Source organism: Scyliorhinus torazame, chromosome 17 (assembly GCF_047496885.1).
Source record: "Scyliorhinus torazame isolate Kashiwa2021f chromosome 17, sScyTor2.1, whole genome shotgun sequence".
Taxonomy (NCBI): domain Eukaryota; kingdom Metazoa; phylum Chordata; class Chondrichthyes; order Carcharhiniformes; family Scyliorhinidae; genus Scyliorhinus; species Scyliorhinus torazame.
Genome location: NC_092723.1, coordinates 154,671,579 through 154,693,689, shown reverse-complemented (window position 1 = coordinate 154,693,689; position 22,111 = coordinate 154,671,579). Strand labels below are relative to the sequence as shown.

Sequence of the window (22,111 nt, the reverse complement as noted above, 5' to 3'; positions counted from 1 at the left end):
GAATTGGACATTCTGAATTCTCCCTCAGCGTATCCGAAAGGGCGCCGGAATGTGGTGACTAGGGGATTTTCACAGTAACTTCATTGCAGTGTTAATGTAAACCTACTTGTGACACTAATAAAGATTATTATTAATACAGAGATTGAAGGAAGGCATTTAGTGAAATTCACAGAATCAGCCTCACTCTGCCATACCAAACAAACCCATATTTTTTCAGTAATCCAGTCTGCCTGAAACATTGAAATAGTTACAAGACTGTGTCAGTTTGATCTTATTAGGTCTGGGTGATCTGACTAAAATCAACAAGTTCTAAAATCTGGTGAAATCTTTACTATAACGTTTTTAAAAAGAGACTTTCTTCTGGTCGATACTTAGCCTGCTCCCATCGTCAGGGTTCTGAATCTGGTCGGGATAAGATATAGTCATGCAATGCCTTATATTCTATGAATGTTGACAGGCTATTTGGCTGTGGAAGGCATCACAGCCCAAACCAATCTTTTCTGCACTGACACCCAGAGAACCCCCATTCCTTGCAGGTGATCGGTGGGAACTGTTACTAAACCATCTTCATTTAAAAATCCCACTCCTGTATTGAAAACGAGAGCAGTGAGTATGATGCATACATTCACCCCAACCAATAAACACGGTGTGTAAAGCCCCACTGCAATACTTGATTGCAGCCCACAATCACAAAGATTAGATTTGAATTCCTGCGGTTATTTGGAAATAGAGAGTCAGAGGGGGAGATGTGGAGACAGGTCTGTGGGGGGGAGAAATGTCCAGAGTGGAGAAGAGGGAGTGGAAACGTGGAGAGAGGGAGGAGGAGACATAGAGAAAGAGATGGAGAGTCGGAGATGTAGAGAAGCCCCATCCATGCCTCAGGCACCGAGTCCGGGGCAGTTTCCAAGGCACCGGCTCCTTTTCATTTCCAAACTCACGGTGTTGGGGTTTGAATCTCCAAGTCCTCCACATCGTGGCACAGTTTCATTCGCAGTCCAGCCGCAGCCCATTGTCCGATTTTCTATCCGCTTTCAGTGTGTGTGTCCCGTCTCTCCAGCTCCGAAAGTAGGACTTGTAAAACCCGGGTCCATCTGGCTGCCGAAATTTGTACCGACCTCGATTCTCCCCCTTCACTCACTCAGCCTGGTCCAACTCGCCCCGGCTCAGCCACACCTGGAGCAGCTGGAGGGGGGGACTGGGTGCCACGCCGCTCACTCCCCCCTCTCCCCGGAGTTTGAGGCAGCTCTGCCAGTGCTCAGCCCTCACAAGATGCTCTCCCCGGCCGGGGAACTGACCTCCCGCCGCTCCCTCCTGTCCCGGTGCACCTTCCAGCAGCCGAAAGCGGCCGAAATGAGGATCAGGCTGAAGACGAGCACCGACAGGGAGACCAGTTTCGCGGCGTCCATCCGCCTCTCCCGCGCCGAGAAGGTGATGCTGGTCACGGCGATCCCCACCACCAGAGACACCAGCCCGAATGGGAAGATGCAGCGATACCAGGAGCGCTCCGTCCCCCCCGTGGTCACTGCCAGCCGCTCCATCGCCGACACCGGCTCCATCGCCTTCTGCCCCGCATTCTGGTGTTGGCGCCACGGCATCGGGTTCGACTTACAGCCCATCACGACACGGCTCATTCACATGGAGAGAGGCAAAGGAAGCAAGGAGCTTCTGATCGATTTACACTGCTGCCGTTCACAGCCCTTTCCCTCTCTATATCTGCCCCTCTCCATCGTAATTGGCAGCCACATACGCTGATGTCATCTCAATAGGTGTGGTCAGAAGCGTCTGTGTGTGTGTGTGTCTGTATGTACCTGCACATGCGTTTGTATCTTTGTATCTGTACCTGCATGTGTCTGTGTATCTGCCTGCAAATTCCAGTCTTTGCACGTATATGCATGTGCCTAATTACATGTGTGCCCATGTCTGTCATATTTGCCTGTGTGTCTGCATCTGTGTCTCCACGTGAATCTGTCCACATCTGCATGTAACTCTACATTTGTGAGGATGGACTTCCGGTGGTGGCTATGAAAGTGTAAGTCGCACATTTGGTGGCTCCCGTCCTGGTCGGACTTTTGGACCTTTTCCCCCGATTTTCTACCGCACTTGAATCGTAAAACTGAAGACAGAGGCAATTGTGTGCTGAATTCCCGCATTGGTGCATGGAGAGAAGGACTAGAAGTGTTCGTAAAGGCAGAAACAGAAAGACAGAGAAGGCTTGGGCTGAAGCTGCAGCAGGAGACAGGAGGGCGGAGGACCAGATCTCTGGTTTGTCGACCCAGCGGTCAACGGAGCAGCTGATGCAGCTTCAGGAAGGCTTTGCTAAGCCGAAACGGACTGCTTGGACCCGATAAAAGAGTCAATTGAGCGGCTGGAACTTAGATTGAACGCCCAAGATCGGGCGATCCAGAAAGTAGAGAAGGTGCTGGCTGAGCAGGAGGAACATCAAACTGCGGTGGAGCTGGAGGTGGGGATGCTGAGAGACCAGGAGAAAAAGCTCCTCGAGAAGGTGGAGGACCTGGAGAATAGGTCCCGCTGGCAGAACTTGAGGATCGTTTGGCTCCCGAAGGGGTCCGAACGAGCGGACGCTGGGGCATACATAGCGGGCATGTTTGAGAAGCTGCTAGGGGAGGGGACATTCTTCCGACCCTTGGAGGTGGACAGGGCTCACAGAGCACTCATGAGGAAGCCGCGAGTGGGAGACCACTCCCGAGGGCAATGGTGGTGAGATTTCACAGGTACTTGGATAAGGAGCGCATTCTACAGTGGGCCAAGCAGACACGGAGCTGTAAGTGGGACAACAGTATCCTGCGGGTTTACCAAAACCTGAGTGTGGAGAAGAGCAGGCTTCAACCAGATTAGTTCGATCCTTTTTAAGAAAAAGGTGAAGTTCGGACTGTTGTATCCGGCCCGTCTCTGGGTCACGCACGAGGAATAGCACGATGAACTTAATCTTTTCCAACCTCAGGAATTCTGCCAGGTCACTCACCTACACCCCCCGCTTTCGATGGTTCCGAGTCCCTCTACCCAAGCAAAATCCGTCTCTGGGCTATCAGTGAGGCAAAGGCCAAGACATCGGCTTCTCTCGCCCTCTGGACTACCGACACCCCAAATATCGCTATCTCTGGGCTCGGGACCACCTTTACCCCCAACACCTGGTACATTACATCCACAAACCCTTGCCAGAACCCCTTGAGTTTCGGACACGCCCAAAATATGTGGACATGGTTCACAGGCCTTCCTGCGCCCCGTCCACACCTCTATTCCCTCAAAGAATTTACGCATTCACGCCACCGTCATATGTGCCCTGTGAACTACTTTGAACTGAATAAGGTTGACACCTCATTTGAATGTCAAGGAGCGATGGTTAGATTCCCTCTTGTTGGAGAGATCATTGCCTGACATTTGTGTGGCACGAATGTTACTTGTCATTTGTCAGTCCAATCTTCGATATTATCCAGGTCTTGCTGCATTTGAACATGAACTGCTTCAATATCCGAGGAGTCGCAAATGTGCAATCACCAGCAAACATTCCCCATTATGACCGTATGATGGAAGGAAGGTCATTAATGAAGCAGCTGAAAATGTTTGGGCCTAGGACACTACCCTGAGGAACTCCTGCAGCGATGTCCTGGAACTGAACGACTGACTTCCAATAACCACAGCCATCGACCTTTGTGCTAGGTATTCCAACCAGAGATGTTTCCCCAGATTCCCATTGATTCCAGTTTTGCTGGAGCTCCTTGACGCCACACTCAGTCAAAGGCAACGATGATGTCAAGAGAGTCACTCTCACCTCACCTCTAGAGACAAGCTCTTTTGTCCACGTTTAACTGAATGGCCCTATTGAAACCAAAACTGGGTGTCAGTGAGCAGGTTATTGCTAAACAAGTGCTGCTTCATAGTTCTATTGATGATCCCTTCTATCACTTCACTGTTGATCAAGGGTACACTGCTGGGGTAATAATTGGCTGGGTTGGATTTGTCCTGCATTTGGTGTACAGGACATACCTGGGCAATTTTCCACATTTCTAGGTAGATGGCGTTATAGCTGTACTGGAACAGCTTGGCCGGGTGCACAAAAAGTTTTGGAGCACAAGTCTTCAGTACTACCAAGGTTGATCCCTGGTAGTGTGGGGGATATGCTGGGCCATGAAGTTACAGATTATGGCTGAGTACAATTCTGCTGCTGCTGATGGCCCATTGCACCTCATGCCCAGTCTTGAGTTGCTCGATCAATTCAAAATCTATCCCATTTAACTCAGTGATAGTGGCATCCAACATGATGCAGGGTATCCTCAATGTTAAGAAGGGACTTTTGTTTCTTAATGTCTGCGTGGTGGTCTGTCCTACCAATACTGTCATAGACAGATGCATCTGTGGCAGGCAGGTTGGTGAGGATGAAGGCAAGTATGTCTTTCCCTCTTGTTGAGTCCTTCACCACCTGCCCCTGACACACTCCAGCAGCTGTGTCCTTTCAGACTTGACCAGTTCAGTCTGTAACTGGGCTCCTGAGCCACTCTTTATGATGGACATTAAAGTCCCACACCCAAATGTAGCTGGGGGGGGGGGGGCGCGGGGGGTGGGGGGTGGGGGGGGGGCGGTTGCTAATCACGGTTATATGTTTTGGTCCTGTCCAAAGCTAGAGGATTACTGGAAGGAGGTTTTTAGGGTAATTTCTAAAGTGGTGCACGTGAAACTGGCCCCGGGTGGCCATATTTGGTGTGTCGGACCAACCAGGGTTGGAAACGGGTGCGGAGGGAGATGTTGTAGCCTTCGCCTCGTTGATCGCCCAAAGGCGGATCCTGATGGGTTGGAGAGCAACCTCTCCACCCTGTGCCCTGGCGTGGCGGGGGATTGGAATTCTTGACTCTTGAGAAGGTTAAGTTTGAACTGAGGGGAAGGATGGAGGGGTTCTACAATTCATGGGCATTAATCATTATGCACTTTCAAGAATTGGATAACATTGAACATTAGTTGGGGGGGTGGGTGGGAGGGTTGGGGGAGGGGGGTTGTGTGTGTTAATGGTGGCTATGGGTGATTCCTGATTCCTTTTTGTCATTTGTTTATGTGAACATGCAGGCTAATGTTTGGGGTTTGGTGGAAGAATGGGATCATTGTTATTGATATGAGGATTGACATATTTGGTACTGATTATTGTTTATTGTTGGTGGATGTAAATTTGGGAGAAAATGTGAAAAAGGAGGAGAATAAAGAAATATTTAAAATATATATATTTTCAAAAGTAAAAGATGTAGGAAGAGGATCTACAGAGAGTCGCCATCCGGCGCCATCTGGGGGGGGGGGGGGGAATAAAATAAAATTTCAGTTGCCACACCAACAATCCTTGAATCGATGTTAATTTCGTGGCAGGTTTCGGAGAGTTTTGTTTGTTCCCATTCTTTGCTTTTTGTCCTGAAGCCAGTTAGCAATCTGCTGAAATGTTTGTGCATACAATGGCAGATTGTTCAGTATTAATTTCAGATGTGTCGGGGCAGGAAACCTATCAGGCAGGGGAATAACAAAATTTATTACATGTGGGGGAAAATGGTGTGCACTGAAATAAAAATGCTAGGTCAATTTTCCTCCTTAAAAAAAAAGTCCCACACCCAGAGTACATTCAACCCTCAGTGTTCCCTCCAAGTGGTGTTGAACGTTGAGGAGTACTGATTCAGCAGCTCAGAGGATAATGGTACATGGTAATCAGCAGATTTCCTTGCTCATGTGGGACCTAATGCCATGAGACCCGGAGTTGATGTTGAGTACTCTGAGGGAAGCTCGCTCCAGTCTGTATACTACCGTGTCACCACCTCTGCTGGGTCTGTCATGTCAATGGGACTGGACATACCCAGAAATGATGATGTTGGTGACTGGGTCATTGTCTGCAAGGTATGGCTCCGTGAATATGACTATTTCGACTGTTCCTTGACTAGACTGTGAAACAACTCTGCTAATTTTGGCACAAGCCTCCAGATGTTACTTGGGATGTCTTTGCAGGGTTGACTGGGCTGAGTTTGCTGTCGTCATTTCCAGTGCCTAGGCTCACATCAGGTGATCCATCCGGTTTCATTCTTTTGTGACTTTCTAGCAGATTGTTAGAACTGAATGGCTTGCCAGACATTTCAGAGGGCATTTAAGAGTCAACCACATTGTTGTGGGTCAGGCTCCATACAGGCCAGTCCAGATAAGGACGGCTTATTTCTTCCCTGAAGGTCATTACTGAACCAGACGGATTTTTACGACAATAGTTTCATTGTCATTAGAATTTTAATTTCAGATCTGTTTAACTAAGTTCCCCTAAAGGGTTTATTGAATGAAAAACATTCTTGCACAAAAGCTTAAGAACAAATCTGAATCTGTCTCAAGTTGTGAAAGAATGATACTTGTCTGGTAGTCCAACAAATTTGTCTGAAATCAATTTTTCAGGCTGTGTGCAAGGCTGCATCAACTCTATGAGAGTAGGACCCAGCTTCCAAAGATTATTACATAAACCAAACCAAAACCTATTTCAGGGCAAAGTAGAAAACACTCAATGTTACAAAGGAGGCAAGCATTGGGGGGGGGGGGGGGGGGGGGGAGAGGTGCGGGGGATGGGAGGGGATCCGTTGAGATTTGGGAGGCCAAGGAGTAAGGCGTTTTCATTCTACTCCCGTGTGCACAAGGTGTATTCCAGGATAGACTTCTTTGTGTTGGACAAAACGCTGCTGGCTGAGGTGGTGGATGCCGAATATGCAGCAATTGTGGTGCCAGACCACGCCCCGCACTGGGTAGACCTGCAAGTCAACAAAGGAAAGGCCCAGCGGCCGCAATGGAGGTTGGAAGTGGGGCTGTTAGCGGAGGAGGAGGTGTGCGAGCGGGTGAGGGAGGCCATTCGGGGATATATAAAGATCAATGACACATGTGAGGTTTCGGCGGGGGTGGTGTTGGGAGGCACTGAAGGCGGCTGTTAGGGGGGAATTCATCTCAATTCGGGCACATAAGGAGAAGACTGAGCGGGCGGAGTTGGACAGGCTGGTAGGTGAAATTTTACAGGTGGACAGGAGATATACGGAGTCTCTGGATGAGGGGCTCCTGAAGGAGTGGCAGAGACTGCAGCTGGAATTTGGGCTCCCGTCCACAGGGAAGGTGGAGGGACAGTTGAGGAGGGTGAAGGGGGCGGTGTATGAATGTGGGGCAAAAGCCGACAGGATGTTGGCGCATCAGCTGAGGAAACAGGAAGCGGCGAGATAGATTGGGAAAGTAAAAGATGGTTTTGGAACTGGCGGGGGTGAATGATGTGGTTTCATGAGTTTTACAGCCGATTGTATAAATCAGAACCCCCAGCCGGGGAGGACAGTATGAAGTGATTCCTGAGGAGGCTGGAGTTCCCAAGGATAGATGAGGAGTTGGTGGAGGGTTTGGGGAGCCAATTCGGCTTGGGGAGGCTATAGACGGGTTGGGGGGCGAAGCAATCGGGTAAGGCCCCGGGACCTGATGGATACCCGGTTGAGTTTTATGAAAGTTTTCCGGGTTACTAGGGCCTCTCCTGGTAAAGGCTTTTAATGAGTCAAAGGAGCTGGGAGTGCTCCCCTCAATGTTATCGCAGGCATCGATCTTCCTTATTTTGAAGTGGAAAAAGGATCTGGAGAGTTGTGGGTCATATAGACCGATCCCCCTGTTGAATGTGGATGCTAAATTGCTGGCAAAGATCTTGGCCATGCGCATAGCGGATTGTGTCCTGCAGGTAATAGGGGTGGACCAGATGGGATTTGTGAAGGGACAACACCTGATGTTCAATATCAAATGGCTCCTAATTGTGATAATGATGCCTACAGAGAGGCGCGAGGTCGAGGTGGTGGTGGCCATGGATGCAGAGAAGGCCTTTGATTGGGTGGAGTGGAGGTACCTGTGGGATGTCCTGGGAAGGTTCGGGTTCGGGCAGAGATTTGTGGGTTGGGTCCGGTTGCTATATCAGGCACCAGTGGTGAATGTAAGCACCAACCGGTCCGGTCAGAGTATTTTAGTCTGTGCAGGGGGACAAGTCAGGGGTGCCCACTTTCCCCACTACTGTTTACCCTAGCCATAAGAGCCTTTGGCAATGGCACTGAGGGCATTGAACATTTGGCGGGGGATAGTGAGAGGGGGGTGGTGGAGGATAGGGTCTCACTCAATGCGGACGATTTGCTCCTGTATATAGCAGACCCATTGGGGAGGGATTGCAGGAATTATGGGAATACTGGAGGAATTTGGCTGGTTCTCGGGCTACAAACTAAACATTAGCAAGAGCGAGGGCTTCGCGATCCAGGCAAGGGGGCAGGAGAAGAGACTGAGGGAGATGCCGCTCAAAGTGGTGGGAAGGAGTTTTAGGTCTCTGGGGATTCTGATGGCAAGGGACTGGGGTCAGCTTCATAAATGAAATTTGGGCAGGGTGATTGAGCAAATGACAGGGGACTTCCGCAGGTGGGACGTGCTCCCCCTGTCATTGGCGGGGAGGGTACAGACTGTGAAAATGACAGTCCTCCCGAGATTGCTGTTTGAGTTTCAGTGTCTCCCAATCTTTATCCCCAAGGCGTTTTTGAGGAAAATGAACGTGGCGATCTCGGGTTTTATATGGGCTGGAAAGCCCCGAGGGTGAAGAAGGTCCTTTTTGAGCGGGGGCGCGGGGAGGGAGGCTTGGCCCTTCCGAACTTTATTATTTACTACTGGGCAGCTAATATTTTGATGGTTAGGAAGGGGGAGGGGTCGGTGTGGGAGCGGTTTAGAGGCTGCATCTTGTAAGGACACGAGACTGGGGGCTCTGCCGTTCTCGCCGGCTCGGTATTCCACAAGCCCAGTGATAGTGGCTGCACTGAGTGTGTCGGGGTAATGGAGGCAGCATATGAGACTGGAGGGGGCGTCGGTGTGGTCACCGATCTGTGACAATCACCGGTTCGCTCCGGGGGGTGGGGGTGGGGGGGTTGGGGTGGATGGGGGCTTTAGGAGGTGGCAGTGGGCAGGGGTTGAGAGATTTGGGGATCTCTTCATTGAGGAGGGTTTCCCGAGCCTGGAGGAGGAGTTTGAGTTACCGGGTGGGAACGGAATTCGGTACCTGCAGGTCCGGGACTTGTCCGGTGGTAGGTTCCAATCTTCCCTCGCCTCCCTCTAAGGGGGCTACAGGATAAGGTGATATCAAAAACAGAGGTTGGGGAGGGCACGATCTCAGAAATATATAAGGAATTGATGGGGTAGGAAGGGGTCCCAACCAGGGAGGTGAAGAGGACGTGGGAAGACGAGTTGCCGGGGGGGGGGGGGGGGGGGGGGAGTTGGAAGTTGGGCTATCAATCAAACAATTGATTGAAAACAACCAACGCATCCTCGTCATGTGCCAGGCTTGGCCTGATCCAGTTCAAGGTGGTCCACGGGACTCATGTGACTGTGGCCCGGATGAGTAGGCTTTTTGAGGAGGTGGAGGACAGGTGCGGGAGGTGCGGGGGAAGTCCAGCGAATCACGTACATATGTTTTGGGCGTGTCCGAAGGGGAGGGTTTTTTGGCAGGGATTCGCAGGTGTCATGTCAGAGGTCCTGGAAGGGAGGGTGACTCCGAGTCCAGAGGTGGCAATAATTGGAATGTCGGAAGATCTGGGAGCCTGGGGCGGGGGGGGGGGTGGGGGGGGAGAAAGGCCGACGTTTTGCCCTTTGCTTCCCTGGTGGCCCGGAGACGGTTTTGCTGGGATGGAGGAACTCGGAGCCTCCAATGTTGGGGGTGTGGGTCAGTGACAGGTCAGAGTTTCTCAGGCTAGAGAAGATTAAATTCCCCCTCAGGGGTTCAATACAGGGGTTCGCTTGGAGGTGGCAGCCGTTCATCAACTTCTTTAAGGAAAACTGACCGTCAGCAGAAGGGGGAGGGGGAGGAATGGGGGTGGGGGGGAAGGGGAGGCATGGAAGTGGAGAATAAGGGCAGGGAATCTAATATATGGGTGGCTAGGAGTTAGGGCGGGGGGAGGGGGGGAAGCTGGGCATGTTACTGTGGGGTTTTTGCGTGTGCTGGACTGTTCTGTTATTTAGAATGTTAATATGTTAAAATGTTAAAATTATAAATGCCTCAATAAAATGTTTCCTAAAAAAAAAGAAATGAGCTTGCTTGCTTATATTTTCTGGTAATTAACATTGCATCATGAAATCTTCAAAAGTATATTGTTTCAATGGCTCAGAAGGGAAAAGTTTAGCTGAATTTTCAACAGTGAGTTTTCAGTCTCTACTGTCTCGTGACTTTGTAAAAAAAAAAAAATTGGTCGCAGCACAGTAGCACAATGGTTTGCACTGTTGCTTCACAGCTCCAGGGTCCCAGGTTCGATTTCCGGCTTGGGTCACTGTTTGTGCGGAGTCTGCACGTTCTCCCAGTGACTGGGTGGGTTTCCTCTGGGTACTCCGGTTTCCTCCCACAGTCCAAAGATGTGCCGTTTAGGTGGATTGGCCATGCTAAATTACCCTTAATGTCCAAAAAGGTTAGGTGGGGTTGCTGGGTTACGGGGATAGGGTGGAGGTGTGGGCATTGTTCATGTGCTCTTTCCAAGGGCCGGTCCAGACTCGATGGACCGAATGGCCTCATTCTGCACTGTAAATTCTATGATTATTTTTTTAACCATAACTAAAGGAGACACCAATCACAGTCACCCATTCCATGTCTCCCTGGCAACTGTTCAAGGCTGTACCTTGGTGTCATATTTGATCCTGAGGTGACTTCTTAACTGCACCATCACCAAGACTGTCTACTTCCACGTTGTAACATTGCCCAAGTCGACCCTACAATGCCTCAGCTGCTAAAACTCTCATTCATGCTTTTGTTACCTCAAGATTTTATCATTCCAACGCACATCGAACTGGTCTCTGAAATTCTACCCTCCGTAAACTTGAGGTCATCCAAAGCTCTGATATCCTTACTCACAACAAGTGTTGATCTTCTCATGTCCAGTTCTCCAGGAATGAGTGCACCTGAAGGGAATAGGGGCTGTTTAGCACAGGGCTAAATCGCTGGCTTTGAAAGCAGACCAAGGCAGGCCAGCAGCACGTTCAATTCCCGTAACAGCCTCCCCGCTTATTGTGACAATAAGCGATTTTCATTTCATTTCATGAGGACTTCCTCATGAGGGAAGGTTGCTGTTGGGTGATTATACTGAAAGCCCTCACCGTCCCTCCATTAAACCCATCCCAGTGAAGTTACATGATTTCTGAAATTGAAGATGCTAGAGCTTTGCATATTTTAAAACAGGAGGAAGCAGCTCTTTAACAGGAGTCAAAGAAAAGGAAATGGTTTGGCTCAAGTGCGGGGTAGGGTCTGGCTCTAGGACAGCGCACAAAGAAGAAGAGATACTAATGTCATAATGTACACCAGTATATCATGGTGCAGCCACACACCGATGGACACACAGTGGGACCAATCAACATACACAACACCGACCAAGAAAGAGGGATAGGGGACCTACCGCTGAGGAGGGCGGAGGGGAGCTTTCGGTATCTGGGGATCCAGATAGCCAGGAGTTGGGGGACCCTACATAAACTGAATCTGACGAGGTTGGTGGAGCAAATGGAGGAGGATTTCAAAAGATGGGACATGTTACCGTTCTCGCTGGCGGGTAGGGTGCAGTCGGTCAAAATGGTGGTCCTTCCGAGGTTTCTGTTTGTGTTTCAGTGCCTTCCCATCGTGATCACTAAGGCCTTTTTTAAGAGAGTAGGCAGGAGTATTATGGGGTTTGTGTGGGCGAATAGGACCCCGAGGGTAAGGAGAGGGTTCCTGGAATGCAGTAGGGACCGAGGAGGGTTGGCGCTGCCAAACCTGGGGAGCTACTACTGGGCAGCAAATGTGGCGATGATCCGCAAGTGGGTTATGGAGGGAGAGGGGGCGGCATGGAAGAGGATGGAGATGGCGTCCTGTAAAGGAACGAGCCTGGGGCATTGGTGACGGCACCGCTGCCGCTCTCGCCGACAAAGTATACCACGAGCCCGGTGGTGGCAGCAACGCTAAAGATCTGGGGCCAGTGGAGACGGCACCGGGGTGCAATGGGAGCATCGGTGTGGTGCCCGATCAGTGGTAACCACCGGTTTGTCCTGGGGAAGATGGACGGGGGGTTCCAGAGCTGGCATCGGGCGGGGATTGGAAGAATGGGGGACCTGTTCATTGACGGGACATTTGCGAGCATAGGGGCACTGGAGGAGAAGTTCGAGTTACCCCCGGGAAATGCCTTTAGATATATGCAGGTGAGGGCTTTTGTGAGGCGACAGGTGAGGGAATTCCCATTGCTCCCGGCACAAGAAGTTCAGGATAGGGTGATCTCGGGTGTATGGGTCGGGGGGGGCAAGGTGTCGGCAATACACCAGGAGTTGAAAGAAGAGGGGGAAGCGCTGGCAGAAGAGTTGAAGGGTAAATGGGGGGAGGAGCTGGGGGAGGAGATCGTGGGAGGTCTGTGGGCTGATGCCCTAGGTAGGGTTAATTCCTCCTCCTCGTGTGCCAGGCTCAGCCTGATACAATGTAAGGTGGTCCACAGAGCGCACTTGACGGGGGCGAGGTTGAGTAGGTTCTTTGGGGTAGAGGACAGATGTGAAAGGTGCTCAGGGAGCCCGGCGAACCATGTCCATATGTTTTGGTCATGCCCGGCACTGGAGGGGTTCTGGAGAGGAGTGGCGGGAGCAATATCTCAGGTGGTAAAAGTCCGGGTCAAGCCAAGCTGGGGGCTAGCAATATTTGGAGTAGTGGACGAACCGGGAGTGCAGGAGGCGAAAGAGGCCGGCATTCTGGCCTTTGCGTCCCTAGTAGCCCGGCGAAGGATCTTACAGATGTGGAAGGAGGCGAAGCCCCCCAGCCTGGAGGCCTGGATAAATGATATGGCTAGGTTCATAAAGTTGGAGAGGATTAAGTTCGCCTTGAGAGGGTCTGCGCAGGGGTTCTACAGGCGGTGGCAACCATTCATAGACTATCTCGTGCAGCATTAGAGGAAGGTCGGTCAGCAGCAACCTTTGGGGGGGGGGGGAGGGGGGGAAAGGGGGGGACTGCCTGGGAGGGTGGATGAGCAAGAGATAACATGAAGGGTTGGGGAAACTGGCACGTACGGGTGAGGGTCAGTGTACAAAGCTGTGTAAATATATCATTTTGCCATGTATATATCTTGCTCTGCACGATTTCTCGTTTTTTTTTGTTACGAGGGGGGGGGGGGTTATTGGTTGTAAGGGAGAAAAATTGTGTTAAAAAACTTTAATAAATATATTTTTTTAAAAACATACACACCGCAGCCAATCACCAGTGAGAGCACACGCACTATAAAGACAGGGGACATCAGAGTTCCCGCTCATTCGAGTAGCAGCTAGCTAGGAGCACAGAGCTCACAGCCTGCAACACAGACATTCACCATGTGCTGAGTGCATCAACTGGTTAGGACAAGGCAAAGGTCTTTAGTTAAAGCTGGTATCGTATTTACCCACAGTTCAAGTATGTTTAAAATAGTTAACCTTTAAATAAAATAGTGTTGCACTACTTCAAGTGTTGGTGACCTGTATGTGATCCAGAACACCCAACACATCAACTAACGCAGACAGTGTTGCTTTTTCTTTTCCAGGAATTTACGCACTGAGGCAATTCTATTCATAAGACTGACAGCGGCTTTGAGTCAACAGCATAAAGATCAACTTGAGCTTGACATCAGAGGAAGCGTCAGCTTCCTGTCGCTAAGGAATAATAACCATAATAACAATTATGACGGCTGCACCATCCAATCTATCAGATGTTGCACAGCATCCACCCTGTTGGAGCAGTGCATACTAGCACTTCTTAGACCTACCTGCAAGTGATCTGCCTTCCGCCAGCATTCCGTCATTCTGCAACATGGACAACATCAGCCCACCGCCGCTCCACATCGCCGGCAACCTCGGGGCCAACTGGAAGATTTTCAAACAGCGCTTCCAGCTCTTCCTCAAAGCCACGGACAGGGAGGGCGCCTCGGACACCAGAAAGATTGCTCTTCTCCTCTCCACGGCCGGGGACCATGCCATCCATATTTTCAACTCTCTCACCTTTGCAGATGACGAAGACAAGACGAAGTTCAAGACGGTTCTCCTCAAATTTGACACTCACCGCAGCATAGAGGGGAATGAAAGTTTCGAACGCTACGTGTTCCAGCAGCGTTTGCAGGGTGAGGACGAATCTTTCCAATCCTTTCTAACGCACCTCCGCATCCTTGCGCAATCTTGCAGCTACGGGCCCACCTCCGACTCCATGATACGCGACCAGATCGTTTTCGGTGTTCAGTCGGACCCCCTACGTCAGCAGCTCCTCAAAATAAAGCAACTCACCCGAGCGACCGCCATCGAGACCTGTGTCCTACATGAAAATGCCCCCAGTCGGTACTCCCATATACAAGCGGCTGAAACGGCGCAGCAAGGTCCCCACGAGGCGGAACGGATCCAAGTGATTGAGCACCTCCAGGGCCTCAGCCTGGATGAGGGAGGCCATTTTGCGTGCTTTTCGCGGACTCACGCGCTTGCACACACCAAACGAGGGGATGGTGACATGGAGGAACGTAATGCGCAGGCGCACATCACGTAGGACCGCACCGCGCATGCGCTGTGGCGCAGCTAACGTGCTGACGTCACGATGTGCGGCAACTGTGGCTCCGTCCATTTAAAGTGGCAATGCCCCGCAAAATCTCGACAATGCCTATGATGTGGAAGACTTGGCCACTATGCTGCCTGCTGTCGAGCAGCTCAGCCTTCCAATTCATATCGCTTCAGCCAGCCTCGCAGGAATGTTCAGGCAATTCAACCCACGGTCACCGAGTCCAATTCCGACCTCCCACACAGCAGTGACACCGAGGACCCGAAGGCGTTTTCGAGTCAGTGTCATAATGAAAAACAGGCTGTCCCCGAAGCAAAGACATCAGCCGCTGTCGGTATACAGCATCGATCCAGATGATGAGTGGTGTGCCACCCTGACGGTCAACCGGTCCCAAATACGATTCTGCCTGGACACTGGTGCCTCCGCCAATCTCATGGCGTGGTCTGCTTTCCAAAGCCTTTGTGTCAAACCAACCATTCTCCCATCGGCCTGCCAGCTATTGGACTACAATGGCAACATCATTCCTGCTACCGGCTCATGCCAACTCGAAGTGACGCACAAGTCATGAAAAGCCATCCTTCCTTTCGAATTGTGGGCTCCTCGAAGGACTCTCTGCTTGGCGCACAGGCGTGCAAATTGCTAAACCTCGTTCAAAGAGTTCATTCTCTCTCTTCTGATGACACGTCTGCCTTCCAGGATGCTGACTTCAGGGCGCAACTCAACGCCATCATCGACCAGCACCGCATCGAATTCGAAGGCATGGGCACGCTCCCATATACTTACAAGATCATACTCAAACAGAACGCCACGCCTGTGGTGCATGCACCTCGCAGAGTCCCAGCACCCCTCAAGGACAGCCTCAAGCAGCAGCTGTAGGACCTCCAAGACCAAGGAGTGATCTCCAGAGTTACGGAACCAACCGACTGGGTCAGTTCCATGGTGTGCGTAAAGAAGCCTTCCGGCGAGCTCAGAATCTGCATTGATCCAAAGGATCTGAATCGCAACATAATGAGGGAGCATTACCCAATCCCCAAGCACGAAGAGATCACATGCGAGATGGCTCGGGCCAAGCTCTTCACCAAACTTGACGCCGCAAAAGGATTCTGGCAAATTCAACTATACCAGCGGGAAACTGTGTACCTTCAACACCCCTTTTGGCAGATATTGTTACAACAGGATGCCGTTTGGGATCATATCGGCGTCCGAAGTATTCAACAGGATCATGGAACAAATGATGGAAGGCATTCGCGTCTATGTTGACGACATAATCATTTGGTCCACCACCCCACAGGAGAATATCAGTCACCTCCAGCGCGTGTTCAAACACGTACGGGAGCGGGGCCTACGCCTCAACAGAGCCAAATGCTCCTTCGGCCAGACGGAACTCAAGTTCCTAGGGGACCACATCTCCCAGTTGGGTGTGCGGCCGGATGCGGACAAGGTGGCTGCCATCACAGCCATGAAAAAGCCAGAGGACAAGAAGGCGGTCCTCCGATTTCTGGGCATGGTCAACTTCCGAGGGAAGTTCATCCCTAACCTCGCCTCTCATACCACAGCTCTCAGGAACCTGGTGAGGAAGACGACAGACTTCCAATGGCTTCCTGCCCACGAGAGCGAATGGACAGAACCTAAAACCAAACTTACCACGGCCCTGGTATTGGCCTTTTTTGATCCAGTGAAAGAGACAAAAATTTCGACCGATGCCAGCCAATCTGGCATTGGGGCAGTGCTCCTGCAATGCGATGAGGCCTCATCATGGGCCCCCGTTGCATATGTGTCACGCGCCATGATTCCCACGGAGCAGCACTACGCGCAGATAGAAAAGGAGTCAAATTTCATGATTATGTGTACGGCCTTCCCCAATTCACCGTCGAGACTGACCATCGCCCACTGGTCAATATAATACAGTACGAAGTCTTACAACACCAGGTTAAAGTCCAACAGGTTTGTTTCGATGTCACTAGCTTTCGGAGCGCTGCTCCTTCCTCAGGTGAATGAAGAGGTATGTTCCAGAAACACGTATAGAGACAAATTCAAAGATGCCAAACAATGCTAGGAATGCGACCATTAGCAGGTGATTAAATCTTTACAGATCCAGAGATGGGGTAACCCCAGGTTAAAGAGGTGTGAATTGTATCAAGCCAGGACAGTTGGTAGGATTTCGCAGGCCAGATGGTGGGGGATGAATGTAATGCGACATGAATCCCAGGTCCCGGTTGAGGCCGCACTCATGTGTGCGGAACTTGGCTATAAGTTTCTGCTCGGCGATTCTGCGTTGTCGCGCGTCCTGAAGGCCGCCTTGGAGAACGCTTACCCGGAGATCAGAGGCTGAATGCCCTTGACTGCTGAAGTGTTCCCCGACTGGAAGGGAACATTCCTGCCTGGTGATTGTTGCGCGATGTCCATTCATTCGTTGTCGCAGCGTCTGCATGGTCTCGCCAATGTACCACGCTTCGGGACATCCTTTCCTGCAGCGTATGAGGTAGACAACGTTGGCCGGGTCGCACGAGTATGTACCGCGTACCTGGTGGGTGGTGTTCTCACGTGTAATGGTGGTATCTATGTCGATGATCTGGCACGTCTTGCAGAGATTGCCATGGCAGGGTTGTGTGGTGTCGTGGTCACTGTTCTGAAGACTGGGTAGTTTGCTGCAAACAATGGTTCGTTTGAGGTTGCGCGGTTGTTTGAAGACAAGTAGTGGGGGTGTGGGGATGACCTTGGCAAGATGTTCATCGTCATCAATGACGTGTTGAAGGCTGTGAAGAAGATGACGTAGTTTCTCCGCTCCGGGGAAGTACTGGACGACGAAGGGTATTCTGTCGGTTGTGTCCCATGTTTGTCTTCTGAGGAGGTCGGTGCGGTTTTTCGCTGTGGCGCGTTGGAACTGTCGCTCGATGAGCCGAGTGCCATATCCCGTTCGTACGAGGGCATCGTTCAACGTCTGTAGATGTCTGTTACGCTCCTCCTCGTCTGAGCAGATCCTGTGTATACGGAGCGCTTGTCCATAGGGGATGGCTTCTTTAATGTGTTTAGGGTGGAAGCTGGAGAAGTGGAGAATCATGAGGTTATCCGTGGGTTTGCGGTAAAGCGAAGTGCTGAGGTGACCGTCCTTGATGGAGACGAGTGTGTCCAAGAATGCAACTGATTTTGGAGAGTAGTCCATGGTGAGTCTGATGGTTGGATGGAACTTATTAATGTCATCGTGTAGTCGTTTCAGTGATTCTTCGCCGTGGGTCCAAAGGAAAAAAATGTCATCGATGTATCTGGTGTATAACATCGGTTGAAGGTCCTGTGCGGTGAGTAGGTCCTGTTCAAACTTGTGCATGAAGATGTTGGCGTATTGGGGTGCGAATTTGGTCCCAATGGCTGTTCCGTGCGTCTGGATGAAGAACTTGTTGTCGAAGGTGAAGACGTTGTGATCCAGAATGAAGCGGATGAGTTGCAGAATTGCGTCTGGAGATTGGCAGTTGTCGGTGTTGAGTACTGAGGCTGTGCAGCAATGCCGTCGTCATGGGGGATGCTGGTGTAGAGTGCCGAGACGTCCATTGTGACGAGGAATGTTCCTGGTTCAACTGGTCCATGGGTGCTGAGTTTCTGTAGGAAGTCCGTCGTGTCGCGACAGAAGCTGGGTGTACCTTGTACGATGGGTTTTAAGATGCCCTCGATGTAGCCAGAGAGGTTCTCACACAGGGTCCCATTGCCTGAAACGATAGGGCGGCCTGGTGTGTTGGCCTTATGTATTTTCGGGAGGCAGTAGAGATCTCCAATGCGGGGAGTACGTGGGATGAGAGCACGTAGGGTGCTCTGAAGATCTGGATCCAAGGTCTTGATCAGACTGTTAAGTTGGCGGATGTGTTCCTTGGTCGGATCTGCGGGTAACTGTCTGTAGTGTTCTTGGTTGTTCAGTTGTCGGTATACCTCTTTGCAGTAGTCCGTTCTGTTCAGTACGACAGTGGCCCCCCCTTTGCTGGTTTGATGACGATGCTGCGGTTGGCCTTGAGAGCGCGGATGGCATTGCGTTGTGCTTGGGTGACGTTCGGGGCTGTCTTGTGAATGCGACTGATGAATCTGGCATTGACGCGACTCCTGACGGCTTGAGCACACATGTCGAGTCTAAGGCAGTGGCCTTCCGGAGGGGTCCAATTCGACTCTTTCCTCTTCGGTTGCCGCACCGCAGATCTCTCGGTCTGCTGTTCCGGTTCATTGATAGTCTGCTTGAGTTCGCTGTTGGCCTCTTGGGGTCTGTGGAAGAATTCCCGGAGCCTCATTCGCCTGATGAATTCCTCCGTGTCTGCCGCGAGACTGATGGGGTCCATTTTGGTGGTGGTGCAGAAATTGAGTCCTCTGCTGAGGACTTCGATTTCGTCTGGTTGAAGGGTGTAGTCTGACAAGTTGACAATAGATTTCCCTGTATTGTTTTCTACTGTGACACCGGGGGTGGCTTGGTTGCTGCCAGTGGTGATGCCAAGTTTCTCAAGCTTTCTGTTCTTGGTGTGCATACAGGTGGCATAGTATTGTTGTCTCATCTGTTTGGCGGTGTTCCGCAGCTGGTCTGCTGCATCCTGAGCGCAAGTTGAGAATATGGCCTCTATCTTGGTTTCCAGGTTGCGTCGTCTGCTGTAGAGTTGGTGTACGAGGTGGTTGAGGAGTGTGAGAGAGGTGCAACGGCAGAGTCTCTCAGCGTAGTCTGTGGTGTAGGTCGACTTGAGTGTAATACAATATAATACAAAAAGACTTGAATGACATGACGCCTCGCCTCCAGCGCATTCTGCTCATACTCCGGCGATACGACTTTCAGCTCGCATACACTCCGGGCAAAGACCTGATCATAGCTGACGCTCTGTCCAGGGCAGTCAACACCCAGTGTGACCCAGCGGGATTCGTCTGCCAGGTTGACCCCCATGTGACCTTCGTGGCCTCCAATCTACCGGCCACGGATGAACGCCTCGTCCAAATTCACTGCGAGACTGCGGCTGACCCCCTGCTACAGCGTGTCATGCGCCACCTAACAGACGGGTGGCTCAAGGGCCAATGCCCGCAGTTCTACAACATCAGAGATGATCTGGCGGTAGTCGATGGTGTCCTCCTGAAGCTGGACCGCATTGTTATCCCGCACAGCATTCGCCAGATCGTCTTGGAACAGCTACACGAGGGCCATCTTGGCGTGGAGAAGTGCCGCCGACGGGCCCGAGAGGCAATGTACTGGCCCGGCATCAATGACGACATCGCCAACACAGTGCTCAACTGCCCCACCTGTCAGCGGTTCCAGCCGGCCCAACCACGTGAGACCCAACAGCCCCATGAGTTGGTCACGTCCCCTTGGTCCAAGGTCGGCATCGACCTGTTCCACGCGCTGGGCAGGGACTATGTTCTGATTGTAGACTATTTTTCAAACTACCCGGAGGTGGTACGTTTGCACGACATCACATCGTCTGCAGTCATCCGTGCCTGTAAGGACACCTTTGTTCTTCACGGCATCCCACTCACTGTGATGTCGGACAATGGCCCCTGCTTCGCAAGCCAGGAATGGTCCAACTTTGCCAGCGGGTACAACTTTGTGCATGTGACATCCAGTCCCCTGTACCCCCAATCCAATGGCAAAGTGGAGAAGGGCGTCCACGTAGTCAAATGGCTCCTCTGCAAGGCTGCCGATGCGGGATCCAACTTCTACCTCGCCCTGCTGGCCTATCGCTCGGCCCCACTGTCCACTGGCCTGTCGCCAGCCCAGCCGCTCATGGGTCACACCCTGAGAAAGACGGTGCCGTCCATTCACGTCCCAGACCTCGACCACGTTCCGGTCCTTCAACGAATGCAACTGTCTTGTGCACAGCACAAGGCGGCTCATGACGCCCGTGCAGCTGATCTCCCTGCTCTGGCTCCAGATGACAATGACCGCATCCATCTTCCGGATGATGGCTGGTCTGCAACTGCTGTGGTTCTTCGGCAGGTGGCTCCCCGCTCGTTCCTGGTTCATCTACCGGATTGTTCCATTCTGCGCCGTAATCGGTGTGCCCTTCATCTCGTTCCGCACTCGCTATGTGATCCTCCGCCAGTGCCACGCACTCCTGTTGTCCCTGACCTGGACTATGCAGAGATTCCGGTTACTCTGCAGCCTCCTCACTCTGACGCAGTCCAGCCCACTCCTCAGCTGGTGGCTCCTGACCCCACTCTTGAGGCGGTCAACCAGAATTCGTCGCCCACCTCAGAGACTTGATTTGTGAACTTTGCACTAATGGACTCTCTGGTCTGTTCTGTTCTTCCGTTTAATCGTTCAAGTGGTTTGTATATAGTGTTCATCTCGTTATTTGTGTGACACACTTTTTTTCTGCACCAGGCACCTTCCCATGTAAATAGCTTAGTTTTATGTACATAGTCCTGTAAATATTTCGCACACACATAGTCAGAAACATTCACCACACACTATTTATTGTCACGCAGGCACATTTTTTTATATAAAAGGGGGGATGTCATAATATACACCAGTATATCATGGTGCAGACACACACTGATGGACACACAGTGGGACCAATCAACATACACACCACTGCAGCCAATCACCAGTGAGAACACACGCACTATAAAGACAGGGGACATCAGAGTTCCCGCTCATTCGAGTAGCAGCTAGCTAGGAGCACAGAGCTCACAGCCTGCAACACAGACATTCACCATGTGCTGAGTGCATCAAATGGTTAGGACAAGGCAAAGGTCTTTAGTTAAAGCTGGTATCGTATTTACCCACAGTTCAAGTATGTTTAAGTAGTTAACCTTTAAATAAAATAGTGATGCACTACTTCAAGTGTTGGTGACCTGTATGTGATCCAGAACACCCAACACATCAACTAACGCAGACAGTGTTGCTTTTTCTTTTCCAGGAACTTACGCACTGAGGCAATTCTATTCATAAGACTAACAGCGGCTTTGAGTCAACAGCACAAAGATCAACTTGAGCTTGACATCAGAGGAAGCGTCAGCTTCCTGTCGCTAAGGAATAATGACCATAATAACAATTATGACGGCTGCACCATCCAATCTATCAGATGTTGCACAGCATCCACCCTGTTGGAGCAGCTGGGAGTTTCCTTCCTGTCCCTGTGAAAGAGAACAAACTGCAGACAGGCCACCACCAATCCTTTTTTTAAATTTAGAGTATCCAATTTTTTTTTCCTTTAAGGGGCAATTTAGCATGGCCAATTCACCTACTCTGCACATCTTTTTTTTGGGGGGGTTCGTTGGGTGAGACCTGCGCAGACATGGGGAGAATGTGCAAACTCAACACGGACAGCGATCTGGGGCCGGGATCGAACCCGGATCCTCAGCGCAGTGAGGCAGCAGTGCTAACCACTGTGCCACCCTGCCGCCGTTGGCCTTCACCAATTCTAATTCATAACTTGAGTGTTTGTGGACAGACAGGCATTCTTCTGTGGGAAATATTTCTCCTGTCTCCTTTGCCACTGATTTCTATGTTTATCCTTTTACTGCATTTAAACACCAGGAAGAGCAATTAGTGACCACAGTAATATGCCATGGCTCTGATAGAAAGGGGCTTCCTAGCTGCTG

At 51.1% G+C, this 22,111-nt stretch overlaps 1 long non-coding RNA gene across 1 annotated transcript in view; it reads left to right on the top strand.

Moving 5' to 3' along the window:
- The window catches only part of LOC140393588 (uncharacterized), a 134,863-nt gene that overhangs the window by 64,179 nt on the left and 48,573 nt on the right, over positions 1 to 22,111 (top strand). The gene's annotated exons all lie outside the window — the stretch shown is intronic.